The sequence below is a fragment of the Carcharodon carcharias genome, chromosome 13 (assembly GCF_017639515.1).
Source record: "Carcharodon carcharias isolate sCarCar2 chromosome 13, sCarCar2.pri, whole genome shotgun sequence".
NCBI lineage: Eukaryota > Metazoa > Chordata > Chondrichthyes > Lamniformes > Lamnidae > Carcharodon > Carcharodon carcharias.
Window position 1 is genome coordinate 17,559,555 of NC_054479.1, and position 22,487 is coordinate 17,582,041.

A 22,487-nucleotide genomic window follows, 5' to 3' on the forward strand; every position below is an offset into this window, starting at 1 on the left:
AAGGGATCGAAGTAGGCTAAAAGGCAGAGATAAAACAATGGATGGAAATACATTTAAACATAATGGAAATAGGTGGGAAAAGAAGAATCTATATAAATATTTGGAAAAAAGGGGGATCGGAAAGGGAGTGGGGATGGAGGAGACAGTTCATGATCTAAAATTGTTGAACTTGATATTCAATCCGGAAGGCTGTAAAGTGCCTAGTCCAGCTGGAGGAACAGCACCTCATCTTCCGACTAGGCACTTTACAGCCTTCTGGACTGAATATTGAGTTCAACAATTTTAGATCACTTCTGGTTTTAATGGATCCAGGGTGTGGGGCAGTCAATCAGCCGCTGCCAGAAGGTGAGTTAGTCAATTAAATATTATAATGAGGTATGCCTCATATACATTTAGCCTGTCTTCTAGGTTTAAACCTGGCAGCCCAGGTTTCCTTGGCAAAAGTCAGCAGCTAAAGGGAGGTAAAGACTGCTTCATGAAAAAGACAAATGTCTTTACAGCATTGTTTGTGGACCGGAGGAGTAAGAATGTTTCCTCAGCCCACCATGCTTACCTGCTTCCCTATGTCCATTAATCCAAACCACCTTGCCTCTCCAAGATCAAAGCTTAACTCTACTGCCCGAAGTTTCAGTACTGCCACAACTTCCAAAAAAAACAGTGGTTTGCAAAGAAACTTGGCCTTCTGGGTTTCCCAACCAAAACTCCAGTCTCCACCAGTTTACAAGCCCCACCTGGCTAGTCACTGAGAGGGTTGACAATTGGCGCACCTGGGTGTCTTTTACTCTCTTATTAGAAAGTCGTTGTGCTTGTATATTTTTACTTACAATATGCAGTATTTTGTCTATATTTAACTTCATTTATTACTGATCAGTCTGGGCAGGCTCCCATCATAAGACTTTGGCTGACTCCTGAGCACAAGAACTTTTTGTGTGTTATGCATTCTGTTTGCTTGCTTCAGTTATATAAAAGTTTGAAAGATGATCTAATAAAGCTGTTTAAAATGTGAAAAGGATTTGCAAGGATAGTTTATCTGAATTTTTCTTATTATTTGCTCATGGGACGTGGGCGTCGTTGGCTGGGTCAGCATTTATTGCCCTTCCCTAACTGCCCTTGTTAAGAGGGCATTTAAGAGTCAACCACATTGTTGTGGATCTGGAGCCACATGTAGGCCAGACCAGTTCAGGATGGCAGATTTCCTTCCCCAAAGGAAGGACGTTAGTGAACCAGATTGGTTTTTACAACAGTTGACAATGGTTTCATTGTTATAATTAGACTTTTAATTCCAGATTTTTATGTGGCAGGGTTCGAACCTGGGTCCCCAGAGTATTACCCTGGGTCTCTGGATTATTAGTCCAGCGACAATACCATTATGCCACTGCCTTTCTAATGGCAAGGGAAATTAAGAATCGAGGATATAATCTTAAAATTAGAGGTAGGCCAATGAGGAAACATTTCCTCACGCAATGGATGGGACAAGCCTGGAATCCTGTCCCTAAAAGATTGACTTGTAGGACAATTTATGAGATGGATGTATTTTTTATTAGGGAAGGACATCAAGCAAAAGACCGGTAAATTGAGTTAAAATACAGATTAGTTGTGATTTATTTGAATGTCAGGAAGTAACCTTTGTGTATTTTTCTTCACCTTTCTTGATATTGGGCTCCAGTGTGAAGAACTGAGACCCGTTTGTTGGAGTGCAAGTGTACAATAGATTTGCACGTTGAAGGTCCTGTAATGGAGCCTTAATCTGATAGTTGTAGATTTTTGTTTACTACAATGCTGTTGGGCCATTTTAAAAATGGGAATGCCGCTAACAGCAACAGACCACTCATCTGATGTTTGCATTGGTTGGGTAAAAGCACCTAAAATGGGTATTGTCATCCAGAGGCTACAAAGATTGATTTATATAAGAGGAAAAATTCCTGCCGAAGTAGTGGATTGCTGTTCTGTGGTTAAAATTGAGGTAATGTATTAGAAGCAGACTAAAAGGACTATGGTTAAACCTGACATAGAAACATTTGATGCAGGTTGAAATACAAAATCTGGTCTGCATTGCATGTCAGTGATGTGGAGTCATTATAATGAACTTGCATTTGATGAGAAAAAGTGTTAAAGCAAAAGGAGCATTAATTAGATCATTTAAATTGCAGATTGATACAGTGGTGCTAGAAAAGGCTTTGCCTTCAAGCTAATGTTTTATAGGTACAGCTTTTATTCTCCTCACTGATTACAAACCCAACTTTTAAATCATTTTCTCTTCGGGCCATCAAAGATCAATTCTTGTCATTTAATCAATAAACGCTGTAGGAACATCTACATTTACAGTTTGAGGACTCATCCTTTGTAAGAAATATTCTAAAACAGCTGTACATTATCAATGCTAATGGTCCTTTCTCTTTAACTGTATTTGACTTTGATCCATAACAATACATACGTTTTGCTCTGTGATTACAAATAAAGTTGTGTAAAAATACTGCTGAGTGCCAGAGCAAAATTGTTCATGTTTTCCACAATGTAGAGGGATGAGATGAAATGGAGTATTTCAGTTCCTTACATTATTGGGACATGGCAGTGATCACATTTAAGAATTCACAAAATTAAGCAATGCTTCAATTTGGGATCCTAGCTTTTTTGACTTGATTCTTATCCATCTCACTGAAAGCAATTGAAATTTGAAATTGCCCCAAGACATCGCTACAGGAGTTCCTTGGGAGTAGTGTCCTGAGCCAAAACATCTTCAGCTGCTACATCAGTCACCGACCATATAGTCAGAAGTGGGGATGTTTGTTGATGCTTGTAGTGTTCTGTCCATTTGCTGCTCTTCAGGTAATGAAGCAGTTTGTGCCTGCATACATGAGATCTGAGCAATATTCAGGCTTAAGCTGATACATGGCTGATAACATTTTGTGTCAACATAAGTGCCAGACAATGACCATCTCCAACAAGAGGGAATCTAATCATCACCTCGTGACATTCAATGGCATTATGATTGCTAAACCCCTCATCATTATGCTGGGCATTTCCATTGACTAGAAACTTAACTGGACCAGCCATATATATAATATATACTGTGACTACAAGAGAAGGATAGGAGCAGGGAATTCTATGGTGAGTAACTCACCTCCTTACTCTCCAAAAGTTGTCCACCATCTGCAGCTATAACTACTTTATATAATGCTTTTAACATAAAATGTCCCAAGGTGCTTTACAGGGACATCATAAATCAAAATTAGACACCGAGCTACATTGTGAGATTTTAGGGTAGGTGGCCAAAAGCTTGGTCGAAGAGGTAGGTTTTAAGGAGGGCCTTGAAGGATGAAAAAGAAGTAGTGAGTCTGAAGGGTTTAGGAAAGGGAACTTCCGAGATTAGGGCAAAGACAGCTAAAGGCATGGTCACCAATGGTGGAGCAATTAAAATTATGGATGTTTGAGAAGCTAGATCTAAGATGAGTGCAGATATCTCTCTGGTTGTGGGATTGGGGAAGATTAGAGATAGGGAGAAGCAAGGCTATGGAGGGATTTGAAACAAGGAGGGGAACTTTTAAAACCAAGGTGTTGCTTGATCTTGCCAGGGAAGGTCAGTGAGCAGGAGAGAAAGCAAACGGGACTTGCTGTTCATATCCTCATTCGCACCAAAATTTGGGTGACCTCAATTTTACAGAGGGTAAAATGTGGTAGGCCAGCCAGGGCTGCATTGAAATAGTTGAGTGTTGAGATAACAAAGGTATGAATGAAGGATTCAGCAGCAGAGGAATTAAGGCAAGTGCGACTATGTGGAATGCGATCTTCGTGATGGCGTAGATATATGGTCAAAAGCTCAGTTCTGCATCAAATATGTCAGCAAGGTTGCAAACAAGCTCATTTAGGGATGGAGTCGGTAGCTAGGGAATGGAGTTTGGAGTGGCACAAGTCAAGAGTGATGGCCTGGACATGCACAGCTCCAATAACATTAAAAAAAAAAACAGCATCCAGGACAAAGCAGCCTATTTGATTGGCACCCTGCCCACCATTGGTATACCATGACTGCAGTATGTGCTATCCACTAAAATGCGCTGCAATAACTCACCAAGGCTTTCTTAACAGCACATTCCAAACCGGTCACCTGTACCACCTAGGAGGATAAGGATGGCATACATTTGGGAACATCATCATCTGCAAGTTCCTCTCCATGTTCCACACAATCCTGACTTGAAAATATATCTGCGTTTCTTAATCATCACTGGGTCAAAATCCTGGAACACTCTAACAGCATTGTGAGAGTACCTTCACCACAAGGACTGCAGCAGTTCGAGAAGGTGTCTCACCGCAATTTTCTCGGGCAATTAAGTATCAACAATAAATGCTGGTCTAGTAAGTGACGCCCACATCCCATCAACAAATAATATATAATATAAAATCCAGGAAGTTTTGTTTTAGATTTGCAAGTTCTCTTGAAGAGATGAAGTGTTTTTAAAGAAGAGTGTTTCTGATTTATGAGTAAGTATTACTTCCGCATGACCTCCCATTCAGATGCCAGTCTCCAGGCTGCGTAAGGTCAAAGACTTGAAGCAGTTTGATTTTGACCAATATAGACAGTGGATTAGAAGGAACAAACTCTGATTTTAGGCTCTGTTCTGGAATAAATAGTCTGTACTGGATATTTTGATTGCGTGTGACTCGTGCCATTAAAATAAATTTGCATTTGTGAGCCTGAATGCACAGCAAACTTAATTTATAATGCAGCAGCATATCCTTCAGGACAGCAATTTATTTTTAATGATTTGTGCACAGCAGGAATTTTTAAACCTGTTCGGATCAATCCAAAACAAAAACAGAATTACCTGGAAAAACGGATCAATCCAAGACCATTTTATTATCCAACATTTCGAGGCTTATAATTTTAATTTCTCTTCAGTAAAGTTTGAGTTTTTGATATTTTCAAACTAGTATATAAGCTGGCATCGTGGGAAAGAATGGAGACTTTGAATGTGGACAGCATCTTGAATACAAGGGATGTCCAATCCTTGGTCTGTTATGTTTTCTTCCCCTTGTTGGCTGAGATGAGCAAAAATTTCAATTGATTATTCTTACTGTAAGTGAATACATTATTGAAGACTTCACGATAGCAACAAAAGAAATGGGTCTTTTGAGGTGAAAGTGAGATTTGAATTTTTCCTTTTCTTTAAAAAGCAGCATTTTTATGCAACTATAATGTAACTTGCAAAAACTTAGCCTAGTTCCATCAAAAATGTTAAGCATCATAACCAGCTGAGTTGTAAGCCTGTAATCCATTGTCATACTAAAATGGCAAATTCTTTTTTCCATGCTCACCATATACCAAGTTTTCATGACTTTTTCCAGCTATTTAAGTGCAATAAAATCTTGGAGTCAAGTGTATATTGATTTTTTTTTTCATTTGAGTTGTGCATTTTTGACAGTTACTTCCAAGTGCAGAAAAATGTATAACAACAGGTTGCATTGATATAAGTATAAAAAAAAATGATACTAAGCCATGAAAGAAAATATTAAAAGGGATGGCTAAAAGCTTGGTCAAAGATATGGGTGGTTAGGATGTTATTAAAGGAGGAAAGAAAGGAATTGAGGTGTAGGGCATCATGGAGGAAATTCTAGTGTTATGGGGTCCATGCAGTTGAAGATAAAACCACAAATGATCCGTTGAAGGGCAGTGTGGGTATACAAAAGGAGGCTAGAATCTGAGGAGTTGGGGAGGTGGGATAGGATACTTAGCTGGTGCAAAGTCATGATGGATTTAAACAAGATTTATAACAATAATTGAAAGCCATCTTGGTTTGAAATGAATGTTTGAATCCCATGGTCAATGAGCTGCGTTGTAAAGCCCAATCATCATAAACTATATAAAAAGTGGTTTCTGAATTTTGTCAAAATTCAAACTGTACAAAACAATGAAGTCTATATCCTGACTTGCATGAAACCCTGCTCACCTCTCGCCCCTATTCTTGCTGACTCCATGCTCAACCTTTCCCCACAATACAAATTTAAAATCCTCATAAACTGCAAATCTCTCCATTATTGTGTCCTCCCCTGTCTCTGAAAACTTTTCTCCAACATTAGAGCTTTTCCTGTGCCTGTAGTATAAGGGTCTGGCACACAGAGTTAGTGTGGGGCTGAGTACAGAATTGCCCACACAGTGATGTAAGAGAACACATGACCCACACCTAGGGGTCAGTTGAGTGTTGGACAAAGTGGTGTGCCCAAGCAAGCATGGAAGCAGTTCCTAGCTTGAATCCTTTGCTGTATATATGTACATTGTATTTATTAATTATAGGAACTTACAATTAACCTACTTAAGACTACAAAAGACATTTTTATTCGCTCGTGGGATTTCGGTGTCATTGGCTAGGTGAGCATTTATTGCCATACCTAAATGTTCTTGAAGGTGGCGCTGAGTTGCCTTCTTGAACCACTGCAGTCCATGTGGTTTAGGTACATCCACAGTGCTGTTAGAGAGGGAGTTCCAGGATTTTGCCCCAGTGACAGTGAAGCAACGGCGAAATATTTCCAAGTCAGGATGGTGAGTGACTTGGAGGGAAACTTCCAGGTGGTGGTGTTCCCATATGTCTGCTGCCCTTGTCCTTCTAGATGGTAGTGGTCATGGTTTGGAAGGTGCTGTATAAGGAGCCCTGGTGAGTTCTTGCAGTGCATCTTGAAGATGGTACACACTGCTGCCACTGAGAGTTGGTGGTGAAGTGTATGTTTGTGGATCGGTGCCAATCAAGTGAGCTGCTTTGTCCTGGATGGCATCAAGCTTCTTCAGTGTTGTGGGAGCTGCACTCATCCAGGCAAGTGGAAAGTATTCCATCACATTCCTGACTTGTGCCTTGTGTGTGGTGGACAGGCTTTGGGGAGTCAGGAGCTGAGTTACTTGCTGCAGAATTCCCAGCCTCCGACCTGTTCTTGTAGTCAACAGTAGTGATATGGCTAGTCCAGTTCAGTTTCAGGTCAGTGTTAGCCTCAGGATGTTGGTGAGGGATCCAGCGATGGTAATGCCATTGAATGACGAGGGGCAGTGGTTAGATTCTCCTGTTGGAAATGGTCATTGCCTGGCACCTGTGTGGAATGAATGTTACTTCATTTAAGACCTACTGAATAGTACCCAACACCCTACAACATAGCGGGAGCAAATGAAAAAACCCAAAACCTCGCAAAAAATGCAGAGAAAAACTAAAATCCTGAAAAACTAAAGAATTCAAAGAAGCATTCTGACCTGAAGAAAGGCTCAAAGCAGACATGCAGAGGAAAATCACCCAGGGAAAAGCTTCAGTGAAAGGCTTGGAAGCTGAAGGCAGAAATTTTAAATTCCTCGCTGAAGCAGAAGACTCCATAGGATCTCTTTGGAAGTCAAGCTTCAGTTTCCAGAATGTAAGTCTAAAGTCAGCATACATAGCAGGAGTGAGATAAAACGTTTGAATTCCAAGATAAAAGTTCTGAGAAAATTTTAAGTAGTTCAAGTGGTCAGAAATGTGTCATTTTAAAAACTTCATGGAAAAAATACAGATTGCCAAGTCAGTGCCTGAACATGTGGCATCCAAACTCACTCCAAGAAGGGAAAATAACTTTTTTAATTAGTCACAATTCATCCGAATTAACGAATCCGCTTTAAAGATCAGCAAAAGCCAGGATTTGATGCTGTAGGGTTGCAAAAGCATAGTGCGGAAACTGAAAAACCTGTAGCTGGTCACTCCAAGTAGCCATTGTTTAAATTTTTTTTTTCCAGGCTGAGTGTGAACGCCATTCCAATGGAAGCCCACCAAAGCTGGCAAGTGTGGGTAAACTCTCTTTGTCTTAAAATTGAATGGTGGTGCCATTTCAATTTCAGCAACTTCTTAAAGCTGAACCTGCGCTGTTTAAATTTTTTAACCATTGATCAGAAATCCACTCCTCCAGATCAATTTGGATTTATCCAAGGCCCAGATCAATCACATAACTGGGGACTTTGGAGAAAAAGATTCCTTAGATACATGATTCCTTTAGGTCTGGATAAGAAGACAGAAATTCAACAAGTGAACACACTGTTTTACTCGGTAGGCCTGATAGCGGAGGACATTATCACTAGACAAGGAATCGATGAATCATCTGCCCAATTTGACGATATACTAAAAATCATTCAAAGTTGATTCTAACCTAAAGTAGTAACAAAATCCTCAAGGGCTAAATTTAATCATTCCTAGCAGCCGGGGGTCCTGTGGACTCATTCATTAATGAATAGTATAGGATGGCTGAAGGCTACTAATAGAGATTTACAATCTGAATTTATCAGGGATAGGATAGATGGAGGAGTAGCAGATGACACACTTGGACATACTTCAAGTGTAGGAAGATCTAACTCTTGTGGAAAGCTGTCTAGGTTATTTGGCTACCTGAACTCTGTCTGCAGCACAGGTCCATTTTAAAAGGAGAAAATAAACTGTGTGCTACCAAGGAAACACTGTGGTCCAGTTAGTTAAACAGCACAAAAAAGGGAACACTCCAGGCCAAGGGAAACAACCCACTAACCAGCCAGTAGAGTGACCATGTCAATGCTGTGGAGAAAAGTGTCCCCACAGGCAAGATCAGTGTCCTGCAGTTTCCACCCAATGATTTCAATGTAACAGAATTGGACACTTTAGATGTTTTGCAGTTTGCCAAATTCACAGAAGACCAAAAGCTGATTCGTGAGGTTGAGACCACACAGAAGGCGCACAGCCATGCTTCTTGGTTGAGGTCAAAAATTGGGTTTTCTTTTTGGAATGTGGACATTTTGGTTAACGGCCACCTCAAACTTTAAATTGGATACAGGAGGCAGTGTTATATTCCTGTTGGACAGAGAACCATGGCTGGTGACCCAATGGCTGATGCTACCCATATGAACCAGGGGGCAAAAAGCTCCTGTTGAAAGACATCCCGCAGGCAACACTGAGGCACAAGGATAAAAGAATCCAAGAGACCATTTTGTGGTCCACAACTGGGATTGTTCACGACTAAGCTGCAAAGCCTGTGTTGAACTTAACCTTCTACAAAAAATTGACAAAAGTCAGCCAGCAAGGGCCTGGCTCCAAGCATAAAAGTGAAGCTCTTTACAGGACCGGGGTGACTGAACAATGCATACAAGATCACACTGAGGGAGAATGCTAAATGCATGTGCTTATTCACACCACAAAAGATTCCCCACCCACTCATGAAACAAGTTTGGTAGCAGCTGGGTGAGTTGACAAACATGGGGAGTCATCTCCTCAGTCACACAACCCACCGCATGGTGTTCTGGGATGGCCCCGGTCCCAAAACCAAACTGATCCATCTGTATTTGAGCTGACCTGACACGGCTCAATAAAGCCGTAGCCAGAGAAATATATCCCATGTCCTCAGTGGACAAAAGCTTGACTAAACTCTCAGCACTGTATTTTCAAAGCTGGACGCCAATAGCAGCTTTCAACAACTTCCTCCTTAATGAGTCCTGGCTGCTGACCACATTGGTTTACCCACTTTGGCATATGCTGCTTTAACCGCCTGCCATTTAGAATCACTTGTACACCAGACATGTTTTAGCATTTGATGGCCATTTTTCAGGGCCTATAGGGGATAATTTGCTATGTGGATGATGTAAAGGAAGTCCTCGCAGTCACATGGGCATGCGAGAAGTTTTCCAATGATATCATTGGCCTTAAGGTCCCAATTGAAACAGACCAGAAGCCACTAGTCTCATTACTGAATGAGAAGGAGTGAGCAAAAATGCCTCTCAGGATCCAGGGGTCTGCCTACACTTCCATGAGGTTTGCCTACGAGATGGTATACGTCCAGGGTAAAAACCAAACAATGGTAGATGGACTTTCCAGGGCCACAGTAGGCCTTTCAACAAAACAGGGCGTCAATCTCATCGAACAGCTGGAAGCATATTTCCAATTGACAAGGAGACACTTGCCAATGACCACCAGCAAATGCCAACAGATTTGTCAGGAGTGAATGCATGATGAGTGTGTCTGCATCTACCATTACTGCCAACAGGATGGCCACAACAGAGACCAAGTGGTGCTACCATGAAAGCTTAGTTCAAACAACAAAAACACTTCTAACAGTCATAGTCTATCTCCCGGTCCACAATGAATGGCTGATCATTACAGTTTCCCTGCAGCCAGAGATCCTTTAAAAAATAGACCAGGGTCACCTGGCATCACCAAATACAGGATATGGGCCCAATTTGCTGTCTGGCGGCCAGGCATTTCTAACGCAATTGAGGACATCATTGTAAGTGGTCAGGTCTGTGCGCTGCACAGGGAGGACCAAAGAGAGCTCCTTATCCTCACAGTTCTCTACCAGGCCATGGGAGAGGCTGGGCATTGACCTGTTTGTCTTCAACAGCAAATCATTCCTTTTTATAGTGGTGGATTACTTTTCCAGATTGGTTAACGTGAAGCAACTATATACAACTACCACAGAGGCAGTAATTAAGGCATTGAAAGAGATGTTTGCAAGCCGTGCCATACCGGGCAAGATCATGTCCGATATAACGACCCACGATTTTCAAATGTGTACTTCGCCACTGCATCTGGCTTCCACCAGTGTACCAGCTCTCGGAGATACCCACAGTCAAATGGGGAGGCAAAAAAGGGGTCTGCACTGTAAAAGCCCCCCTTTAAAAAAGAGAATGAGGACTTTCCCCACAGCACTGCTAACCTGCAGGCCCACCCCATTTAAAATGTGGCCTAGCCTCATCTGAACTACTGATGGGCAGGAAACTCTACACACAATTTCCAATCCTGATGAAAAAAATCCCCAGGGGTCGGTATTAGGACCCTTGCTTTTCATGAAATATATTAAAGATCATTTTTAATGATCCAGATCTTGGTGTTTGGGGGACAATTTCAAAGTTTACGGATGATATGAAACTTGGAAGCATTGTGTAAACTGTGAGGAGGACATTATAGAACTTCATAAGGACATAAGTTGGTAGAGTAGGCATATAGGTGGCAAATGAAGTTCAATGTGGAGAAGTGTGAGGTGATTCATTTTGGTAGGAAGAACATGGACAGACAATGTAAAATAAGAGGTAAAATTCTTAAGGGGTTGCAGGAGAACAAGGAACTGGGCGTATATGTGCATAGATCATTGAAGGTGACAGGACGGGTGGAGAGAGCAGTTAATAAAGCATATAGTATTCTGGGTTTAATTTAATAGGGATATAGAGTACAAGAGCAGGGAAGTTATGCTGAGTTTATATAAGACACTTGTTAAACCTCAGCTGAAGTACTGTGTACAGTTCTGGGTGTCACACTATAGGAAGGGTGTGATCGCATTGGAGAGAGTGCAGAAGAGGCTTTACAAGAATGGTTCCAGGGAGTTATGATGATAGGTTGGAGAGGTTGGGACTGTTGTCCTTGGAGAGGAGAAGGCTAAGAGGAGATTTGATAGAGGTGCTCAAAATCATGAGAGGGCTGGATAGAGTAGTTAGGGAGAAACCGTCCCCGCTCGTAAAACGATCAAGAACAAGGGGGCACGGGTTTAGTAATTTGCAAAAGAAGCAAATGTGATGTGAGAAAAAGCCTTTTCACTGTGAGGTGGTTCGAGTCTGGAATGCACTGCCTAGAAGTGTGGTGAAGGCAGGTTCAGTCAAGGCATTCAAGAGGGTATTAGATGAGTTTCTATTTGAATAATGTGCAAGGGTATGGGGGGAAACACAGGAGAGTGGCGCTAAGACATGATGCTCATTTGGAGAACCAGTGCAGACACAGTGAGCTGAATGACCTCCTGCACCATAACAATTCTGTGATCTGTGAAAAAACTAATACCAGGGTTTGTAACCAAAGATTACCCAGACATCGAAGCAAGAGAGCAGTCCTACAGGTAGAAGAGGCTTCCACTTGCAACAAAAGGCACCAAGCCAGACACTTGCTACAACAACGAAAGGATGATGAGGCCTGGATTAAAGCTCTTGAGAAGGCACTATCATCAGGAAGGGCGGTGACCAATCTCGGTCCTACCTGGTTGGCACCCCAGAGGGTACAGTCAGGAGAAACAGGAGGAGTCTCCTCATCCCTAGACTGTCCATTCCCACAGTATAGTGGAGAGATGTTGAAGAAGCTACCCAGATACCAGAACAACTTCTCAAATCAACGGAGTTTATCTGCAACAACAGAGCCTATCACTCCTCCGATAATGGTGCGAATGAGTTATGGGAAGGTTATAAGGCCTCCAGACTGCCTGAACCAATGAACTCTGAGACTTGAAGGGAGGAGATGGAGCAGTAATAACAATGTAGATACATGGGGTAAACTAGAATAACTTGAAATACATTGCATAAAGCATTGGGGTGGTGTAGTATAAGGGTCTGGCAATACAGGCTTAACATGGAACTGAGTACAGTACCGCCCACGGTGATGCAAGAGAGCACGTGACCCACACCTAGGGGTCAGTCTAATGTTGGGCAGAGCCGTGTGCGTAAGCAAGCATGGAGACAGTTCCCAGCTTGAGCCCTTTACTGTACATAGTTCTTGTAGTTAATGAATACATACAGTTAACCTACTTCAGAATATGAAGACTTCATTAAGACCTACCAAATGGTATGCAACACCCAACGACAGTTCCCTTGTCCTCTATCTTAGCCATTCTTTGCATCGTCTCCTTCCTCTGCCATACTATTGATATCAGAACTTCAGTCTCTAACTTCAAGGGATTTCTTCACAAAAATTGAATGACCTCCTGAAAGCCCACCTTTGAGTAAGCTTCTGGTCACTTCTAACTCTCCTTCAAAGGCTCAGTGTCTGCTTCTCTTTCTCTGCAGTGCCTTGAAATGTTTTTCCCAATAAAGTTGGCATATAAATGTTAGAGACAGCTGCTGTGATACCATTGATGTCCATGGAAGAATTAACTATACCAAACAGGTATAACAAAAAATATTAAGCTGAATGTCTCTCTCTGGAATCATACCAAGGAGGATGGGTGAAAGGGAGGTTAAAATTCTAAAAGATAGTGCTGATGAAACTGAATATGAAAGCACCATCTTCACCAAAGAGGCTACAATTTAGACATATATTTGGCAGTATACTAGAGTATTTTGAAATTGGTGTTGAAGTAGTAGTTGATGAGATAAACCAGCCCAAGGCCAACAAGTTCCAAAGAACCAATAAACAACCAGGATGAATTTTGAGAGTTACTGGTTATCTTCATAAAGGATATTGGACACCTGTGAAATTCTGATTTTTAAAAAACAGCTAATTGTACCAAGCAAGTGCAGACCCATTAGTCTAATAATAATGCTAACTATTCTAAGGGATAAACTGAAGTCATACATATTTAGTGCTAAGTTAAATCGGTCAGGCACACAGATAAATAGGACTTGATGTGATTTATATGGATTTTCAGGAAACTTTTGACAAAGTTCCACATGAAGCTGTAATTAAACTAGAAATCTTATAATCCGAAGTAGAACATGGAACTGAATAAGAAACTGGCTCATCAACACAGTTTTCTGTACCCGGAAAGATATTGGCTGGAGTCTTTTGGAGGTCAGTATTTGGGTCCTTGCCATTTTAAAAAAAAATGTAAATGAATGAACAAAATATAGAAGCCAAATGTAGCCTTGACAGATTTGCTGATGCTATTAAAATGAAGAGTTCAAGTGACATGATGCAGGAGACTTATATTGGTATGTATAATGGTAAATTTAACATCAGTATCAAATTGTATACTTGTGGAGTAATTTTTGACTAATGAATGAAATTGAATTGGGAGTGACAGTATATTCTTAACTTGAACAATGTGTCAAAGAAATTGATAAATTTTACCCCTTCTGTTGTTTCTTAGGTTCTCTGGTTTTCCCTTTCACCCCCCCACCACTGACCCTATTAGGCCCATGGTCAGAAAATCAGACGAGCAGCCATGACTTTTTAATAACTGCATATGTACGTTCTTGAGTTGCTGTTGGTATTTTAAAATTTGTCTGTAGTGAAAATGGACTGAATTTTAGAGCAATATTGCCATCACCTCCCTAAACTGTTACTTCCTCATATGCTTGGTTTGCATACCCAATGCAGTGGGTGCATTACCTCCATCCCCATTTGCCTGGCTACTGCTTTAGAGACAGTAACTAAAAACTGAGGTTTTAATCCCTGTTAAAGAATTACTCTGAAAAGAGGCAGTGGCATTATTATTGAACTTCACGTGCCTGGACAAAAGAGTGGGAAAATCAGCCAGGATTCCCCTTTCAGATGTCACCAAGAGAGCTCCACTACACTTTAAATTTGTCACATGACCTGATAATACACACATGATAAACTAAAATTTCCAATACTGTCGGCTCCTGAAATCTTCATTTGCTCCAAGCAGTTTTATCTAGATATTGTGATAGTTTTATCATGATAGTTGTGAGTTAGCTTGGACAATTTAGGTAGCAGTAGTTTAACATGCAGCAAAAGAAACAGGAAGCAACGGTTAGTTTGACTGCTCATTTTGCTTGAGAAGTCGTCGTCGTCATCTGTTTTAAGCTAGCTATCAAACCATGAAGCTGGACATTTGCATTTTTTTTAAAGCTCCATGTTGTACTGCCTTTTCTATTTTCTGTTTCCTTACCCCAACTCAAATTACAATTTCTAAAATTGTTTTTTAACCTAGAAATATTTTTTCAGATACTCCGGATGGATTTTCTGAGAAAATAACAGGTTATCAGATTTATAGCTGTATCATCATCATTCCCCTTGCAATATTGTCATAACCATATGGCATTTGAGTGCTCTTTTAATTGATGCCAATAATATGAAGGAAAATTGCAAAATCTTCATTAAACCTTTCAAAATTAAAATCATAAAATTCTAGGCGCTGAATTCAAAATGTCTGAGATCAGTGAATGTACCCATCAAATGTCTGTATCGTTTGACATCCAAATCTTCTTTTGTGGAAAATATTGCAAACCTTGTCAGCAGTTCACTTTTTTTTGTGGTAGGAAAGATGATTGGATGGCTTTCAGTTTTCACCTGGAGTAGGAAAAATAATGCAAGATTATTTTGAGTCCAGATAATATTTGAAATTTAAACGCAATTCCTCAAGTTGCTATGGTTGTCTGTTGGAAGCTGTTTTCAGTGGTGATGATGGGTGAATAGAAGCATGAATAGGAGTAACCACATTATCTCTGTCCATCACCAGACATTGTTGTATAGTGGTCCACTGGGCTAGTGATCCAGCGATAAGGATCAAATCCCACCATGGCAGCTTGGCAATTTAACTTCAGTTAATAAATCAGTAATAGTGACCGTAAGACTACAGGAAGTCGTTTAAAAACCCATGTGGTTCAATAATACCCTTTTAACAAAGGAAATCTGCCGCCCTTGCCCAGTCTGGCTTATGCTGGGTCTGTAGTCACATAATGTGTTTGACTTTTAACTGCCCTTGGAAATTACCTAGAGTGAAAAAGAAAAGTAAAATTGGGTGGACCCACCTGATGTTAATCTAGACACTGGACGCAACAATCTGCACAATCACCTGTAAGTTCCTTTCCAAGTTACACACTATCCTGACTTGGAAATATATCACCACCATTCCTTTTGGCTGGGTATAAGTCTTGGAGACAAAAACAGAATTACCTGGAAAAACTCAGCAGGTCTGGCAGCATCGGCGGAGAAGAAAAGAGTTGACGTTTCGAGTCCTCATGACCCTTCAACAGAACTAGGTGAATCCAACGAGAGGGGTGAAATATAAGCTAGTTTAAGGTTTAATTAGCACATTCGTTTAGATAATATCACCAACTTCAACACCTCTGTGTTCTTTTGTCTGTGACATCTTTTGATTATCTGCTCCTATCACTGCTTGCTTGTCCCTACCACCACAACCCCCCCTCCACTTCTCTTCCCCACCCAAACTCCTCCCCCCCCCAACCCCCACCTTAAACCAGCTTATATTTCACCCCTCTCCTTGGATTCACCTAGTTCTGTTGAAGGGTCATGAGGACTCGAAACGTCAACTCTTTTCTTCTCCACCGATGCTGCCAGACCTGCTGAGTTTTTCCAGGTAATTCTGTTTTTGTTTTGGATTTCCAGCATCCGCAGTTTTTTGTTTTTATAAGTTTTGGAGATCCCTACCTAACAGACCTATGGATGTACCTACACCACAAGGACTGGAGCAGTTCAAGAGGTGGTTTACCAGCACCACCTCGAGGGTAATTAGGGATAGGAAATAAATGCTAGCCTTGTCAGTGGCACCTAGATCCTTGAACAAATATTTTTTAAATGGGAATAGTAAAATAAAGATCAAAGCTCTTTGTAAAGGCATTGTCTACAATGCATACTTCCGAATACTTGTATTTGATACTAAAATGTAATGTTCTTAAATGGAATTATGTTAGCTATTTTCTAGCTTTTTTTGCACATCAGCTATTTTTCTTCTATAAAAAAGACAAACTGCAGATGCTGAAAATCTGAAAAGTAGAAAATGCTGGATACACTTAGCAGGTCAGACAGTATCTGTGGAGAGAACAAAGAACCCTGCTTCCCTGTCGACAAAGGGTCCACACCCAAAATGTTACCTCTTCTCCTGTTCTCTCCACAGATGCTGTATGACCTGCTAAGTGTTTCCAGCATTTTCTGCTTTTGTACTTTAGTCCTGCCTTACCAATAGAAAATTTGAGAATAGGTATTAAAGCTTGGTTGCAATCTTGCTTTTCCATGCCTTTTGGGCCTTCTACCAGTATTTCACAATTGAGGGGGGACCGGCAACATATAGGGGCTGGAAATTCATGAGACGCCCAGAAAAAGGTTAGTGGTTTGATTTTTTCCCCTTTTTTTGTTGTTGAAGTGAAAAATGCCCAGTCCCTCTTTAGTGGCTCACCTCTTCATAAATTCTGATTCATTGTGGTAATGACCGCATTGATGAACCGCACTTTTACAAAATGCAACACTTGAAAATATTTTTTGTCTGAATCTAAATTAAAGTAGCTTCTATGGGGTTAATGTTTAGTTGCATTTTGGCCCTTTTCACATGAATTACTCTCTGAAAAGTCTTGATTTGTTGATCAGCTAGTTTGATCTTTATTGCAAGTGTGTTGTACCAGACAATATACGGTAACTTGCTTGCAATTATACTGTACTGTTTATAAGTATATGTTTGTATTTACAAGATTTCACATCTTATTTCTGTGAGACCACCTTTCAAAGCTGTTGACGTTTTGAGTCCTCGTGACCCTTCGACAGAACAGACCCTTCGGTTCTGTCGAAGGGTCATGAGGACTCGAAATGTCAACTCTTTTCTTCTCCGCTGATGCTGCCAGACCTGCTGAGTTTTTCCAGGTAATTCTGTTTTTGTTTTGGATTTCCAGCATCCGCAGTTTTCGTTTTTATTTCAAAGCTGTTGTTCAGCCACATTTGACTCTTGCAAAAACATGAATTCTGGAACAGGTAGTGAATACACGACCCTCACTGCTTACATGCTAATGTAATCTCTAACTAGATCTTCAATACTTTGTCTAAAATTGCTTTTTAGATTAACATTTAATTATTAACAGCATTCTCCGTAAAGCCTGCAGGTCATGAGTAGATTGCAGTTGCTAAGTATGCATTAAGTAAAGCTGATTGAGACATTTACCAAGAGAGGAAGAGGCAGAAGGGGAAGGTCGTTTGTGTGGTATGGTGTCAACATGGCATAGTTTATTATTGCCTTTAGCAAAGAACAGAGTAACTTATGTATACAGAAATATTTTTTTAAAAATCAGAAGACTTTAACCTTTCTACTGCTTCACATTCTTGCACTTTAGGAAAGATAAGCTTATGTAATGCTACACCTGCACTATATTTTTGGAGGTCAAGTTGAACTTGAAATTAGGAAACTGACATTAATTGGTGCTAGTTTAAATGAAATTCACCTCTGGTAATTTCATGCCAATGCCAATCAGTAGTATGCTAATGTAACTCGATGTAGATTCATGGGCAAATTTACTATCCCCTGTATTGCTTTGTGCATGTTGTTTGACTTCAATGCTCTATTAAACTATTCCAATATCTACAGTAAGCGTGTTTGGATGTATTTCTATGCCAAAGCAATGATATAAATGATGGAAGTTGTTGTAATCTCTTGAGGAAAAGTCAAAAGCTGGTTTGAAAATATACTTGTCAAGCAACTGACCAAAGGGTGACTTATTACCTCATTGGTGGTCAGTTGGGATCCATTTCCATGAATTACTCAATTGTAATCATGTTGAGAGTTGTGGAACATAAACCAGAGTTCTCTACGCAGTGATAAATACTTGGTGAATTTACAGCTTTGTTCAGCTTTCAGCAGCAAGATTAAGCATTAGCAGAGATCCCAGAACATTCACCTTCTTAGTACCTTGGCTAGAAAATCGCATGATAATCTGAAAAGGATCTTTTTTAAACTGTTTACATTACAAAAAGGGCACACAGTGCAACTGATGCTCACAAGTCACTCCAATCTACCATAAAACAAACTGCTTATTTTTTAAAAATGTTTACACTCACTGCAAAATCCCAACCAAGAGTTGGCAGATTGAATTCAAGCACTGGTACAAACAGAAGTGGCTCTGCTTCACGTGACGAGAGACTATGGGATTTTAAGTGGCTTTCTGGTTGTTTTGAGTATACTGCAATATAGAATGTTGCAAGTTTCCAAAACCTTACTGTTTTAGAGTCTCAGATGAAATGTTGGCTATAAGAATTCTACCCATTAGAATTGCACCTCCAGGCTACTGAGAAGTGTAGAGAGGTATGTGACCAGATGATCTTGTAGTTTGACAGAAGGGGGTAATGGGTAGAAAACACCTTTGAGAAAGGGAATAGAAATTTTTTAGCTCGCCATCTGTGGAACAAACTGAGCTGTCAAACTTTTGAAAACCATTTGAGAGTGAGAGTCTGAGAGAAAACAGTGATGGAGACCCACAACTAAAAGCAGGGGTAGGGAGTTGGTGGGAGACTGAAAGTAAAAGCCTGTGGGAGCAAAACAACAAAAAAAATCAAATTGAGATGTCACAGGAAAGCAGGTACAGGTACCGGACCCCTTATCCGGTGTCCCAAAATCCAGAAGGACCCGAAAACTGGCTACATTCGAAGCTGGCACCCTAGGTAGCAAGTTGAATAAAACCCTTTTATTCTTTACTTTTCACACTTTTATTTTATGTATTTATAATTACGTGCTAGACCTAGGATCTAAAATCCCTAAATTCAGCACACATCCAGTCCTGAACCTCCTGGATATGGGTTCCAGTACCTGTGAGTGGTTGGTGAGTATTTCTCTCCTCCTCTCCAAACTAGGGCATTTATTTAAACTCTGAGATAGGAAATTAAACATTTCAATTGGAGTAAGCATAACAGTAATTGAGAGCAAGAGTATTAGCACAGAACAGATCTAGAGGAATTAATTAAAATTAACAGTCAAAACAAAAGTACTAACTAGATTCCAAAAGAGGGAATAGAGATTTTATTTTAAGATCGTTAATAGGCAGCTGAGACATGCAATTCCTGTGCCATGTGGGAACTTTGGGAATGGCATTCATGCATCAACTTTCTGCATTGGCATCACTACAATAGTCTCTCCCCTTGTTCTGTTAGTGGAAACTTTCAGACTTTTTTTGTTGGAGTCAAGAAAACGGGTTTAGCAATGCAACTGTGTGGTCTGGATTCATGACATGCTTGTCCCATGATCTTGCCTACTGTAGCTGTAAATGTTCTATTGGTTCTATTGTATGCCTTTTTGTAATCACTAAATTCCCTAGCCACTCACATTTTACCATAATGCAGTCATGCATATCTTAACAATGATCAGAGCTGTGTCCTTTTCCAGAGTTAGGCTTGTAGTATGGATCTTAAAATTATAGTCACTACTGAGACATATCCAATGCAGCGGGCAGCTGCTGACCTTTTTATATGCAGAAGTTGCAATTGTGCATAACATTTTAAACATACCTTTTTAAAGCTTTTTATTAAAATTAATCAATTTTGCATGCATTTTATTCTGATTCCTGTTATGACATGGCAGATGATGAGTGCCAGGCGGACCAAATCCATAAGTGAAACTTGGCCACGCTATCACAATAGTTTTGCCAATTTGTATTTATTACGAGAAGATTGCTAATACTGTTGGGGCGGATTTAAATTGGCAGTGGGGTGGGATCCTGAAAAGTAGTTCAGAGCAGAGAGAAGCTGAGATGGAATTAGAAGTTAAAACTGGAAGGCAGAGGAAACAGAGGCTAGATAAAAAAGAAGTGAGTTTAGCAAGGCTAAATGGAATATATTTCAATGCAAGGAGCCTGAGGATAAGACAGATGAGCTGTGGGCACTGATAGGCACGTGGGAGTATGGTATCATAGCTATAACTGAGACTTGGCTAAAAGAAGGGCAGGATTGGTAGCTCAACATTCCTGGTTATAGGATATTCAGATGAGATAGAGAGGGGGCTAGAAGAGATGGGGTGGTCGTAATATTGATGAAGGAATCAATAATAGCATTGAGGAGGGATGATAGCTTGGAAGGATCATCAAATGAGGCCATATGGGTAGAAGTAAAAAACGCAAAAGGGGCAAACATGCTGATGGGTGTGTACTATAGGCCCACAAACATTCAGGGAGAGATAGAAGATCAAATATGTAAGCAAATTTCAAAGAAGTATAAGAATAATAAGGCAGTAATATTGGGGGATGTTAACTACCCAAATATTAACTGGGGTAGTTTTAGTGTGTAACGTAGGGAGCGAGCAAAATTCTTAAGTTGCATCCAGCAGAACATTTTTAGCCAGTACATAGCCTTACAAGAAAGGGGGCAGTTCTGGACCTAATATTCGGAAATGAGCCTGGGCAGGTGGAAGGCATATCAGTAGGGGAGCATTTTGGAGGTAATGTCCATAACTCCATTAGAATTAGGGCAGTTATGGAAAAGGTTAAGGTTGGGCCGGGAATAAAAGTTCTAAACTGGGGAAAGGCTAATTTTACTAATGTGAGATACGATTTGGTCCAAGTGCACTGGGAGCAGCTTCTTGCAGATAAAGCTATGTCAGAGCAGTGGGGGGCATTCAAGGAGGAAATAGTGAGAGTGTAGGGCAAATATGTTCCCGTAAAGACAAAGGCGGGGGACCAAGCCCGGAGAACCCTGGATGTCAAGGGACATAAAAGTTAGGATTAAGAAACAAAGAGAAGCTTATGGAAGATAATGAGGGCTCAAAACAATGAGGGCTCAATACAGCAGAGTCCTTAGAGGAGTATAAAAAGTGCAGTTTAAAAGGGAAATTAGGAAAGCTAAGAGTGCAGGAGAAAGCATTGATGGGTAGAATAAAGGAAAACCCAAAGGGGTTTTTTAAATATATAAAGGGCAAGAAATAACTAGTGAAATGGTAGAGCCAATTAGGGACCATAGAGGTAACCTGTGTGTGGACCTGGAAGACATGGATACATCCTCAATGAATACTTTGCATCAGTCTTCACAATGGAAAAGGACGACGCAGGTTTAGACATCTGGGTGGAGGACTCTGAAATATTATAGGAAATTAACATAGAGAAAGGAGGTACTAGCAGGTTTAGCAGTTTTAAAAGTGGATAAATCCGCAGGCCCGGATGAGACGTATCCCAGGCTGTTGAGGGAGGTAAGGGAAGTGATATTGGGGCCCCAGCAGTAAATTTCAAATTCTCTCTGGCCACAGGTAAGGTGCCAGAGGACTGGAGGACTGCTAACGTTGTCCCATTATTAAAAAAAGGAGGAACGGATTGATCAGGAAATTACAGGCCAGTCAGTCTAACCTCAGTGGTGGGGAAGTTACTAGAAAGAACTCTGAGGGACTGACTATATCTGCACTTGGAGAGACATGGATTAATCAGGGATAGTCAGCATGGATTTGGTAAGGGAAGATCATTTTTGACAAATTTGATCAGTTGTTTGAGGAGGTAATTGGGGTGTTGATGAGGGTAATGCATTTGATGAGGTCAACGTAGACCTTAGCAAGGCCTCAGGCAGACTGGTCAAGAAAGTAACAGCCCATGGAATCCAAGGCAAAGTGGCATGTTGGATCAAAATTTGGCTGAGAGGCAGGCAGAAGAGGGTTTGATGGTAGAGAGATGTTTCTGTGACTGGAAGTCTATTTCCAGTGAGATTTCACAGGGTTTGGTGCTGGTTCCCTTGCTGTTTGTGGTGTACATAAATGATTTGGACTTAAATGTAGGGAGTATGATCAAGAAGTTTGCAGATGACATGAAAATTGGTAGGATGGCAAATAGTGAGAGGAGGATAGCCGTAAAATGCAGGAGGATATCAATGGGCTGGTCAGGTGGCCAGAGCAGTGGCAAATGGAATTCAATGTGGAAAAGTATGAGGTGATGCACTTGGGGAGGGCTAACAAGGCAAGAGATTATACTATGACTGGTAGGACCCTGAAAAGTACTGAAGATCAGAAGGACCTTGGTGCACATATCCACAGATTCCTGAAGGTAGCAGGGCAGGTAGATAAGGTGGTTAAGAAGGCATGTGGGATATTGGTCTTTATTAGCCAAGGCATAGAATACAAGAGCAGGGAGTTTA